The sequence below is a fragment of the Hyperolius riggenbachi genome, chromosome 2 (genome assembly GCF_040937935.1).
Source record: "Hyperolius riggenbachi isolate aHypRig1 chromosome 2, aHypRig1.pri, whole genome shotgun sequence".
In the NCBI taxonomy this organism is placed as follows: Eukaryota; Metazoa; Chordata; class Amphibia; order Anura; family Hyperoliidae; genus Hyperolius; species Hyperolius riggenbachi.
The window spans coordinates 432,535,162-432,546,088 of NC_090647.1; positions in this window are offsets into that span (position 1 = coordinate 432,535,162).

A 10,927-nucleotide genomic window follows, 5' to 3' on the forward strand; every position below is an offset into this window, starting at 1 on the left:
TCCATCCAGGATTTGAATCCTGGTCTTCTTCTATATAAAAGGTGGTGTCTTTAAACAGTACACTATCACTGATTGTTGGATGGACCTTTATTACTGATCATTGTTGGATGGACCTTTGTTACTGATCATTGTAGTCTAGTCTATTAGTAACAAAGGTCCATCCAACAATCCACAGAATAGTCGCGTTCAGACAAAGGATGGTCCAAAGCTGCAAAGCTTGTTGAGGGTGAACCTGGAAAAAAATCATAATTTAATTTGCATAAAAAGGAATTGTAGTCTTAGAAAAACAAAACAAAACAAAACAAAAAAAACCAACAAGATAAATATATCACCTAAGCTTATAATTTGTAGAAATAATGACTTTTTCCTTAAAACCTACGTAGTTAATTTTCATATATGCTACATTGATATAACATTCAGATCCTACATGATGATTTTCCTATGATTTCTTTGTGTCTGAGCCATGGCATAAACATGCAAGTGCCAAGGGCCAGTACCTTGACATGGTTGAACACTATTTTCGCTGCAGGGAAGATTTGAGCTTGTGTTACGGGTTGACAATTGCTATAAAGCCAGGTAATGAGTTTTCAAGGTCATTTAACAATGATTGAAACATCATAACACAGCTGAACACACAAAGTGCACCTTTATTTCGGTAACCAGGAAATGCATTGAGATTAGATGTATCAAATACGCTATAAAGTACACAATAATAAAAATGCTTGGCATGGCAAATCAACTTAAAATGAAGTTTAAGCACAGAAGCAAAGTTCTGGCTGATGATGAATAATGACAAGGTATCTGCAGGCAACCTTGAAATGAAGGAGAGCTGAGAGAAAAAAAAAAAAAAAAAAAAGAAAAAAACCATCAATGACTATCATGTGCAGAAACTAAACAGAACAAATGTTTCATTATATATCCAGGGGAACAACTGCATTTGCCAGAGAACAGCGTGATATAACATTGTACACGATTATTGATTTTTACAAAGGATGAAACTGGAAGAAAAGATGGTCTGAGATCATGTATTTTGGCTGTAAGTGAGGTCTAGCAGATCCCCTGCCTTCGGATCAGTCCTTATGCCCCAATCTTCTTAGGCCAGACCGAGGCAGAGGCAAGAGAGGCTCCAGCCTCGAGGCGCAGTGTAGGAGGGGGCGCACAACTCACTCAGCTATCATTCCCCTATTGTGATTGAAGCAGAGAAAAATAATAAAATGGGATGTATGGCAGTGACTACAAGCCAGATAACTAGAGATTAAGGTGTTGGGGGGATTGGGGGCACTGGGGCACCTTAGTCCAATCAGTGTGTGATGGCTGGGGTGGGAGAGATGGAGGGGTGCACTTTGGTGTCTCAGCCTTGGGTGCTGGCAGAATTTGTCCTGGCTCTGTCTGTAGTCTTCCCCCTGTCCCCACTCAGCCGAGGCATGACAAGTATGCGCAGCACTTGGTTACACCCAGGCTTTTAAGTGTGCAAGGAATAAAGACTGATGAGGTGAAGGCAGAGATCCCACTAGAACTCACTAGGCATTAGTACAGGCAGTATCAAGGAGGTCAGATAATTATATAATCCAGTGCTGTGTGCATTCACGCTGAGAGGCTTCTGCAGGCTGGCTGTGCTATGGTAGCTCCACCTCCATGTGATGTTGGGCTGAGGCGGTAAAGTTCAAAGGCTGCAGTGTGGTGTGTATGTGCAAGTCAACCAGCCGAGGCCAGGGGAGTGAGGTGAACTGCAATTTAGTGCTGATGTCTGGTAGCTCTCACTGGACTAGCCCTGCATTGAGAGCAGCCGCTAGGGTACATGCATGAAGCAGATGCAGGGAAGCCATCCTGACACAGAGACTGTCAGCCTTGGGTGCTTTTTGTGCCCTCAGGCTGCAGCCATTCACTGTCCCCCAGACCCCCACTGTGAGTAACAAAAGCTGGCTGTTAGCTCTGACTGTGCAGGGGGCTGGAGCACATGTTGCTGGACAGGAGAGCTCATGAGGGCGGAGGAAGCATCTCAGAGATTGTGGTGATGTATTTTAAGCTCAACACACACTATACAATCTTGGTTGTTCAATCTTACCACTTTCATGTAGTATAAGAGCTTATCCAATTAATCATTCAAGGTATTTTCAATCTGTTGGCCCTTATACTACATAGATTTGGTAAATCTGTACAACCAAGATTGTATGGTGTGTGTTGAGCCTTGATGATACTTGTTGGGCATGGAGGGATTTCCTGAAGTTGAAGCTGCAGCCAGTGTATCTGGCCCTCTTCTGCTTGTTTCTATGTCTTTTCCTCCTTCCTTGACCATATCTACCTCTTACTTGTCTTGCCCCCCCTCCCGCATCTTATGCCTGGTATACATCATTCAATTTCCAGTTTAGTCAGATCAATGGGTTGAATTAATCATTTTTGACAGGTCCGATCAGCTCCCGCTCGATAGCTCGATTGTTTTTGTGCAGTTATCAATCAGGAAGATGTCATTGATTGGACCTGTTGGAAATGATCAATTCGATCTGGCAAGAAATTGCATAGTGTGTACCAGGCTTTAGTTTTATACTGAAAAGGGGCACATGGTGCTGCAAGTGTCAAAGTGTACCTGAGACGGAAAAAAAGAGACATTTCCTTTTATTTGGAGCTTCCAGCCCCCATAGTCTGTCAGGTCCCTCAGGCAGGGGTCACACTTGTCGGCTTTCGTGTGCGTTCTCTGCACAGAAAAACTGTTTTCAACTGAGAACCCATGTTAATCAATGGGCTAGGTCACACTTGAATGTAGATTTTGCGCGCAGAAAAAAACACATCTTGCGCAATTTGTCAGTTTTCTCTATAAATTACATTAGCTGTTGTAAGGTAGAGGTCACACTTGTCTTTCAGTTTTCTGAAAAGTGTAGAAACTGAAAGACAAGTGTGACCCCTGCCTCAGTGTCTTGCGGGTACCCTCTGTGTTGTGTCACTGTCTCCCCAATTTAAGTCCATAACTGGCAGAATAACGGATTACACATCCTTGCGTAGGACTGAGGAGCAGTTGCACTCCCAAAGCTCAGAATGTTCTGCACATGCACAATTCTTAAAGAATTGGAAATGCGCATGCGCATGAGCAAAACGCTCCTGGCTACAGGAGTGCGTTTAACCACTTCACCCGAAAGGCGTTTTTACCCTAACGGACAAGAGCGATTTTCACCTTTCAGTGCTCATCTTTTTCATTTGCCAATAGCTTAATCACTACTAATCACAATTATATGATCTATAGCTTGTTTTTTTCACCACCAATTGGGCTTTTTGGGGTTGATATTTTTTTTCAGTAATTATTTTATTTTCTATGCATTTTATGGCTGCTTACACACAGGGACGTTACAGGCGCACGTTAGTGCGCCTGTAACGCTCCTCCAACGCACAGCAATGTAACTCAAGTGGGCTGTTCACACAGCCCACGTTGCGTTACATGTAACGCTGTACGTTGCCCGGAAAGTGCAGCATGCTACAGCGTTAGAGCGGCTATAGCCGCGTTAGACTGTTTACACATGCGCAGTAGGGGGCGGAGAGGAGGCGGGGAGAGCCAGCTACAGTAGCCGCGCACATGGCTACTTAATATTCACTGCACTGGCGGCCGCTGATTGGCCGGCGGGACCACGTGATGCGGAGTGTCTCGCTCCGCGTCACGTGGTCCCACCGGCCAATCAGCGCCACTCTGGGAGACTTTATCGGAATAGAGCCGCCTAACGCGGCTCACTCTACCGTCAGCTCTTGCAGCACCATACGTTGTGTTAGGTGCACGTTATGCGACCTTAACGTGGCACCTAACGCAACGTCTTGGTGTGCAAGTAGCCTAAAGGGAAAAACAAGGAAAAAATTAAAAATACAGTATTTCTCCAATTTCATCCCCTATAGTTTTAATATAAACACTGCTACTGTGCATACAACCCAGACATTGTATCTGCCTATTTGTCCTGGTTATCACAAGATTTTAATTATGTCCCTAGTACAAAGTATGGTGACAATATAGTATTTGGAAATAAAGGTGTATTTTTTTCTTTGGTGTTTTTTTTCCACTATTTTCACGTGCTCGTGCACGGGAATGCATGCGTGGGAGCGCACATATGCACGTGCGGGGAATGCAGCGCACGTGCACATGTGCACAGGGGCAGCACCACTGTCTGATTTATAAAAACGTCCTGGAGCCATTAGGAGGCTCTAGCAGGACTTTTTTTAAGTCAGCTTGTCATTAAGTGGTTAAAGAGGAACTGTCGCGAAAATCATAAAATTTAAAACACATACAATTAAGAAGTTCATTTCTTCCAGAGTAAAATGAGCCGTAAATTACTTCTCTCCCATGTTGCTATCACTTACAGTAAGTATTAGAAATCTGACATTACCAACAGATTTTGGGCTAGTCCATCTCTCCATAGGGGATTCTCAGCATGGCCTTTATTATAAAGACATTCTCTGAAAAAGATTTATAAAAATATGTTGGCCAGCCTCCCTGCTCGCTGCACACTTTTTTGGCAGTTGGATGGAGAAACTGCCATTCACTAAGTGCTTACAAAAATAAAGAAAACCCTGAAAACCTCCCCATTAGAAGATGGGCTAGTTTAACATCTGTCGGTAATGTGATTTTTTTTTACTACTTACTGCATATGACAGCAACATAGGAGAAAATAAATTTATGGCTCATTTTACTCTAGAAGAAACGTAATTCTTATTTGTATATATTTACATGAATTTACATTTGTAATATTTTCGCGACAGAGGTCCTTTAAGGAGGTGCACAGCCGGGACAGCGCATGCGCCATAGTGCATGATCCAATTGCATTGCGGACTCTAATTGGGATGAAAGGAGGGCCCCGGAGAACGCAGAGTGACCTCAATGATTACACAGGGCTGTAAGTAAAATTCAACTTATTTTCCCTCTCTCAGGTTTACTTTAACTGTGTCTTCCATTGTACTACAGTATATACCAGTGATGGCTAACCTTGGCACTCCAGCTGTGGTGGAACTACAAGTCCCATGAGGAACTGCAACACTCTGACAGCTCTAAGCATAACTCGGGGAGGCAGAGGCATGATAGGATTTGTAGTTTTGTCACAGCTGGAGTGCCAAGGTTAGCCATCACTGGTATATATCTTCTAAGGCAGATCAATTGCATATCATACAGAATACATCTTATTAATATTACTGTATGTGTAATAGTCAAATGAAGTGATATTAAATATTTGCTTAATTTTTTGCTAATGAGCACAACATCCATCTCTGGTATTTTTAATTGGTTTTAGACTACGATAGAGAACAGAGATGTGCTGTGTGTGTGTGTGTGTGGGGGGGGGGGGGGGACGGGGCAAAGGCATGGTTAGTGAGGATGCTAATGGTGGGGGTGGGCAGTTAGTGACAGAAGTACAAATCCAGCCCTGGATCTGACTGCTTGATTGCTGTCAAGGTCCAGACTGAGAAGCCAGTAAGGAGCAGCCCAAAAGCAGCAGATGAGGCACGAAGGGGGTCTGTCGGGTGGGAGTCTTTCACCGCCAGGAGAGAACGTGTGTTACTGTTCTGGGTAAGAATAGAGATGGCCCGAACCTCAGATTTTTGGTTCGCGAACTTCCGCAAAAGTTCGGTTTGCACGAACTTTTGCGAACCGCAATAGACTTCAATGGGGAGGCAAACTTTGAAAACTAGAAACACTTATGCTGGCCACAAAAGTGATGGAAAAGATGTTTCAAGGGGTCTAACATCTGAGTTTTGCATGGATGAGTGGGATAGACGCCAAAAGTCCTAAGGAAAAATCTGAATTTGACGCGAAGCAGCGTTTTAAGGGCAGAAATTACATTGAATGCTAAATTTCAGGCCTAAAGTGCTTTAAAACATCTTACATGTGTATACATCAATCAGGGAGTGTAATTAGAGTACTGCTTCACACTGACACACCAAACTCACTGTGTAACCCACCGCAAACAGCTGTTTGTGTAGTGACGGCCATGCTGGACTGGTGTGCACTATGGCCAGAGTGCAGGCCGTGGCAGTTTTCAAGCCCATATGGTCGCCGGGCTGTGGTAGCTCAATAATAGAACAACAGTGACTGTCTAGCTGATCAAATTTGGTCAGTCCACAATGAAGCAACAACCTTATTATGTTGGGTGTGCCCCCCCCCCGAGACACTCATATAGCCGTTGGTCATTGCTTCATTGTGATACGCAAGCCCCTTCACCGCGACAAGGTAATGATCACGAAGGGGAATTGGCACATGTACATGCCTTTTGTTTTGTTGTTGCAGCTGCAGTGCAGCCAGAAAAATTAGGCAGGCATGTACACGCACCAGAAAAAGTAGTATAGCGGCCTTAAAAATTCTGGAATCCACCGGGAGTCCTGGACCCTGTTGGTGGTGGGGGAGAAGGCGGTCAAGCGGCCTGTGGGCAGAGGTGCTGTGTGGGGAACGACTTAGTTTTGGGGCAGGCAGTCACACGGCATGCAGGCAGAGATGCTGTGTGTGGGGACTGACTTTGTCTTCAGGCGGGCAGTAGCCCTCCGGGATCCATGCCTCATTCATTTTGATAAAGGTGAGGAACTGAACACTTTTGTGACTTAGGCGACTTCTCTTCTCAGTGACAATGCCTCCAGCTGCGCTGAAGGTCCTTTCTGACAGGACGCTTGAGGCAGGGCAAGACAGAAGTTGGATGGCAAATTGGGACAGCTCTGGCCACAGGTCAAGCCTGCGCACCCAGTAGTCCAAGGGTTCATCGCTGCTCACAGTGTCTACATCCACACTTAAGGCCAGGTAGTCGGCTACCTGCCGGTCCAGGTGTTGGTGGAGGGTGGATCCAGAAGGGCTAAGGCAAGGCATTGGACTAAAGAATGTCCACATGTCCGACATCACCATGAGATCGCTGAAGCGTCCTGTCCTGGCCTGCGTGGACATGGGAGAAGGATTACTGGCAGTGGTACCTTTATTGCGTTGTGCTGTGACATCACCCTTAAACGCATTGTAAAGCATAGTTGCCAGCTTGTTCTGCAAGTGCTGCGTCCTTTCTGCCTTCTGGTGATTTGGAAACATCTCCGCCACTTTGTGCCTATACCGAGGGTCTAGTAGCGTGGCCACCCAGTACAGCTCATTCTCCTTGAGATTTTTTATAAGGGGGTCCCTCAACAGGCTGGACAGCATGAAAGACTCCATCTGCACAAAGTTGAATCCAGACGTACTATCCATCTCCTCTTGCTCTTCCTCAGAGACGTCAGGTAAGTCCCCCTCCTCCCCCCAGCCATAAACAATACCATGGGAATATTGAGCAGCACAAGCCCCCTGCGACGCCTGCTGCAGTTGTTCTTCTGCTGCCGCCTCCTCCTCCTCCAAAGAAACACCTTCCTCATCATCCGAGTCTGACTCCTCTTCCCCACACAACTCTTCCTCCTCCTCCTCCCTCTGTTCTGCCGCAGGTGTTGAGGAAACATCTGGTTCTGATGAGAATTGATCCCACAATGCTTCCTCCTGTTACTGTTCCTGCTCACGCTCCTCCACAGCTTGATCCACCACTCTACGCACGGCACGCTCCAGGAAGTAAAAGTACGGGATCAAGTCGCTAATGGTGCCTTCACTACGACTCACCAGGCTGGTCACCTCCTCAAACGGCCGCATGAGCCTGCATGCATATCGCATAAGTGTCCAGTTGTTGGGCCAGAACATCCCCATCTCCTCAGAGTGTGTCCTTCTACTGTAGTTGTAGAGGTACTGGGTGACGGCTTTCTCCTGGTCTAGCAGGCGAGAGAACATAAAGAGGGTCGAATTCCCGGGCTATCACAAATCAGGCGTCTCACCGGCAACTTGTTTCTCCGTTGAATATTGGCAAAGTGTGCCATGGCCGTGTAAAACCGCCTGAAATGCCCACACACCTTCCTGACCTGCTTCAGGACGTCCTCTAAGCCTGGGTAATTTGACACAAATCTTTGAATGACTAGATTCAGCACATGTGCCATGCAGGGCACATGTGTCTGCTTTCCTAAATTCAAAGCGGAAATGAGATTGTTGCCGTTGTCACACACCACGTTGCTCATCTTCAGCTGGTGCGGGGTCAGCCACTGATCCACCTGTTTGTTAAGAGCAGCCAGGAGAGCTGCTCCAGTGTGACTCTTTGCTTTGAGGCAACACATGTCTAATATGGCGTGACAATGTTGTACCTGGCATGCAGCATAGGCCCAGGGGAGCTGGGGCTATGTAGCTGGAGAGGAGATCGCAGCACCAGTAGAGTTGAACTGTCACTCAGGCAAGGAGGAGGAGGATGACGACAGCGAAGAGGATGTAGCAGGAGGAGAGGAGGTGGCAGGAGGCCTGCCTGCAAGTCGTGGAGGTGTTGCAAGTTGTTCCGCTGCACAGCCACGTACTCCTTGCTTGTCAGCGGTCACCAGGTTGACCCAATGGGCTGTGTAAGTAATGTACCTGCCCTGACCTTGGCAGACCAGGCATCCGTGGTCAGGTGGACCCTTGACCCAAACGCTGTGTGCCAGAGATTACACCACTTGCCTCTCAACTTCGCGGTACAGTTTGGGTATCGCCTTTTTAGAGAAATAATTGCGGCCTGGTATCTTCCACTGCGATGTCCCAATGGCCACAAATTTACGGAAGGCCTCAGAGTCCACCAGCTGCTATGGTAACAGCTGGCGAGCTAACAGTTCCGCCAAGCCAGCTGTCAGACGCCGGGCAAGGGGGTGACTGGCAGAAATTAGCTTTTTCCGCACAAAGATTTCCTTCACAGACACCTGGATGCTGTGGGCAGAGGAGCAGGAACTGCTTAAGGTCAGAGGCGGAGTGGAGGAGGGTGGCTGTGAAGGTGCAAATGAGAAAGTGGCTGAAGATGCTGCACCTGAAGGAGGAAGAGGAGAAGGAGGTGGTTTTTCTTTTGTGTGATGCTTTTGCTCAGGTGCTCTTCCCATTGCAGTTTGTGCCTTTTGTGCATGTGCCTTCGTAAGGCAGTTGTCCCTTTGGAGGCAGAGAGAACAGATGGCATTGCTCTGATCTGAGGCAGACACATTAAAACATTTCCAAACCACTGAGCCCCCCTGGGGTGATGGCACCATGGTGGCATCAGCAGCTGACGTTGAAGGGCATGTTGGCTGGCTGTCCATAGGTGGCGATACATGGTGCCGGACACTGCTACCAGCTGTTTCTGATGATGAGCTCCCCCTGCTTCTTTCAGGAACTTGTCTCCTCCTACTCCTCTCTGACTCCCCCTATGAACTGTCCCCCTGTTAATCTCCTCTATTGGGAACCCACGTGGCATCCGTATCATCGTCATCATCATAATCATCCTGCCCAGCTTCGCTTGCCCCAGACACCTCATAAACTGCACCAACAGCAGGTACTTCATCATCCTCCTCCTCACACGTTACATCCATAGTGTTGCCTAACTCAGACATATGAGGTGGTGTAACTTGCTTAGTGCCTTCATCTTGTTGTAACAATAATGGCTGTGCATCAGTGATTTCCCCATGAAATAACTCCTGCGAACTGTCAAACGCAGTGGATGTGGTGCTTGTAGTAGTGCTGGTGGCTGCAGAAGATGAGATGTCCTGTGTTAAATAGTCAACCACGTCCTGACAATCTTGGGAGTTGATGGGACATGCTTTCTTCTGAGCACTGTACTTTGGTCCAGGGCCACACGAAATCACATCAGCACGACCTCGCACAGACCTGGCGGGTGGCCTTCCTCTGGGTCTACCTCTGCCTCTACCTGTTTTGTTCGTTTTGTCCATATCGGGGGGGATGAAGTGAAAGGTATGCACTGACTTGACTAATACAATGTGCAGTCACACAGGTGCAGTTAACAGGTATGCACGGAGTGGTATATCACACTGTGTGCACTCACGTAGGTAGGTGGGTGCACTAAACACAACAGATAGGTACATGCAGTGATGGGTATTACAAATGTGAACCTGTCTCACACACACGTACCGTGAACAGGTACAGTGAGTGGTGGTATTAAATATCACACTGCATGCACTCACGTAGGTAGGGGGGTGCACTGAACACAACAGGTAGTTATATGCAGTGATGGGTTTTACAAATGTGCACCTGTCTTACACACACACACACAGGTACCGTGGTGAACAGGTGCAATGACTGGTGGTATTAACAATGCGTGCGCTCACGTAGGTAGGCAGGTAGGTGCACTGAACAGTGAACAGGTGCAGTGATCGGGATGGGATTACAAATCTGCAGCTGCCTGTCACACACACAGGTAGTCACTGAATGTGCTGGGCCTGGCAGTGGCACAGTAGGAATTAAGGTGCCAAAGGCCAGCAGCTACTGACTTGGCTGTATATAATGCAAGTGGGACACACATACGAAAAAAAAAATCACAAGAACAAGATTAGCTCTCAAAAGAGCTGTTGAGGGGAGCTTTTTTAGCAATACAAATCAGCAAGGAGCAAGCTAACAAGCCTACAAGAGCCTAACTAAGCTTTCCCTATGAGAGTCTGCAGCAGCTCTCCCTTCTCTAATTACTGCAGGCACACGAGTGAGTGAAAAGCCTTACGCTGCCTGCCTTTTATAAGGTGGGTGGGGCTCCAGGAGGGAGTGTAGCCTGATTGGCTACAATGTGCCTGCTGACTGTGATGTAGAGGGTCAAAGTTGACCCTAATGATGCACTATGGGGGCAAATCGAACTTCGAAAAGTTTGCGGTTCTCCGCTAACGCGAACCACGGAAGTTCGCCGGGAACCGTTCGCCAGCGAACCGTTCGGGCCATCTCTAGCTAAGAATGGATCCTTCATGTGGAGAGAGTCCTGCACTGTGCTGCACTTTTTACACATCTGCAATCTGCCTGGTGCTGCTCAAAAAATGTTCTCTTCTTCACAGTGCAACTGCCATGTCTCTCTTCACATTATCCATTCCTGCCCTACAGTAATTCTCTCCTGTCTTTCTACACTACATGCCAGATCCATGTGATTGGGGGGGGGGGGGGGGA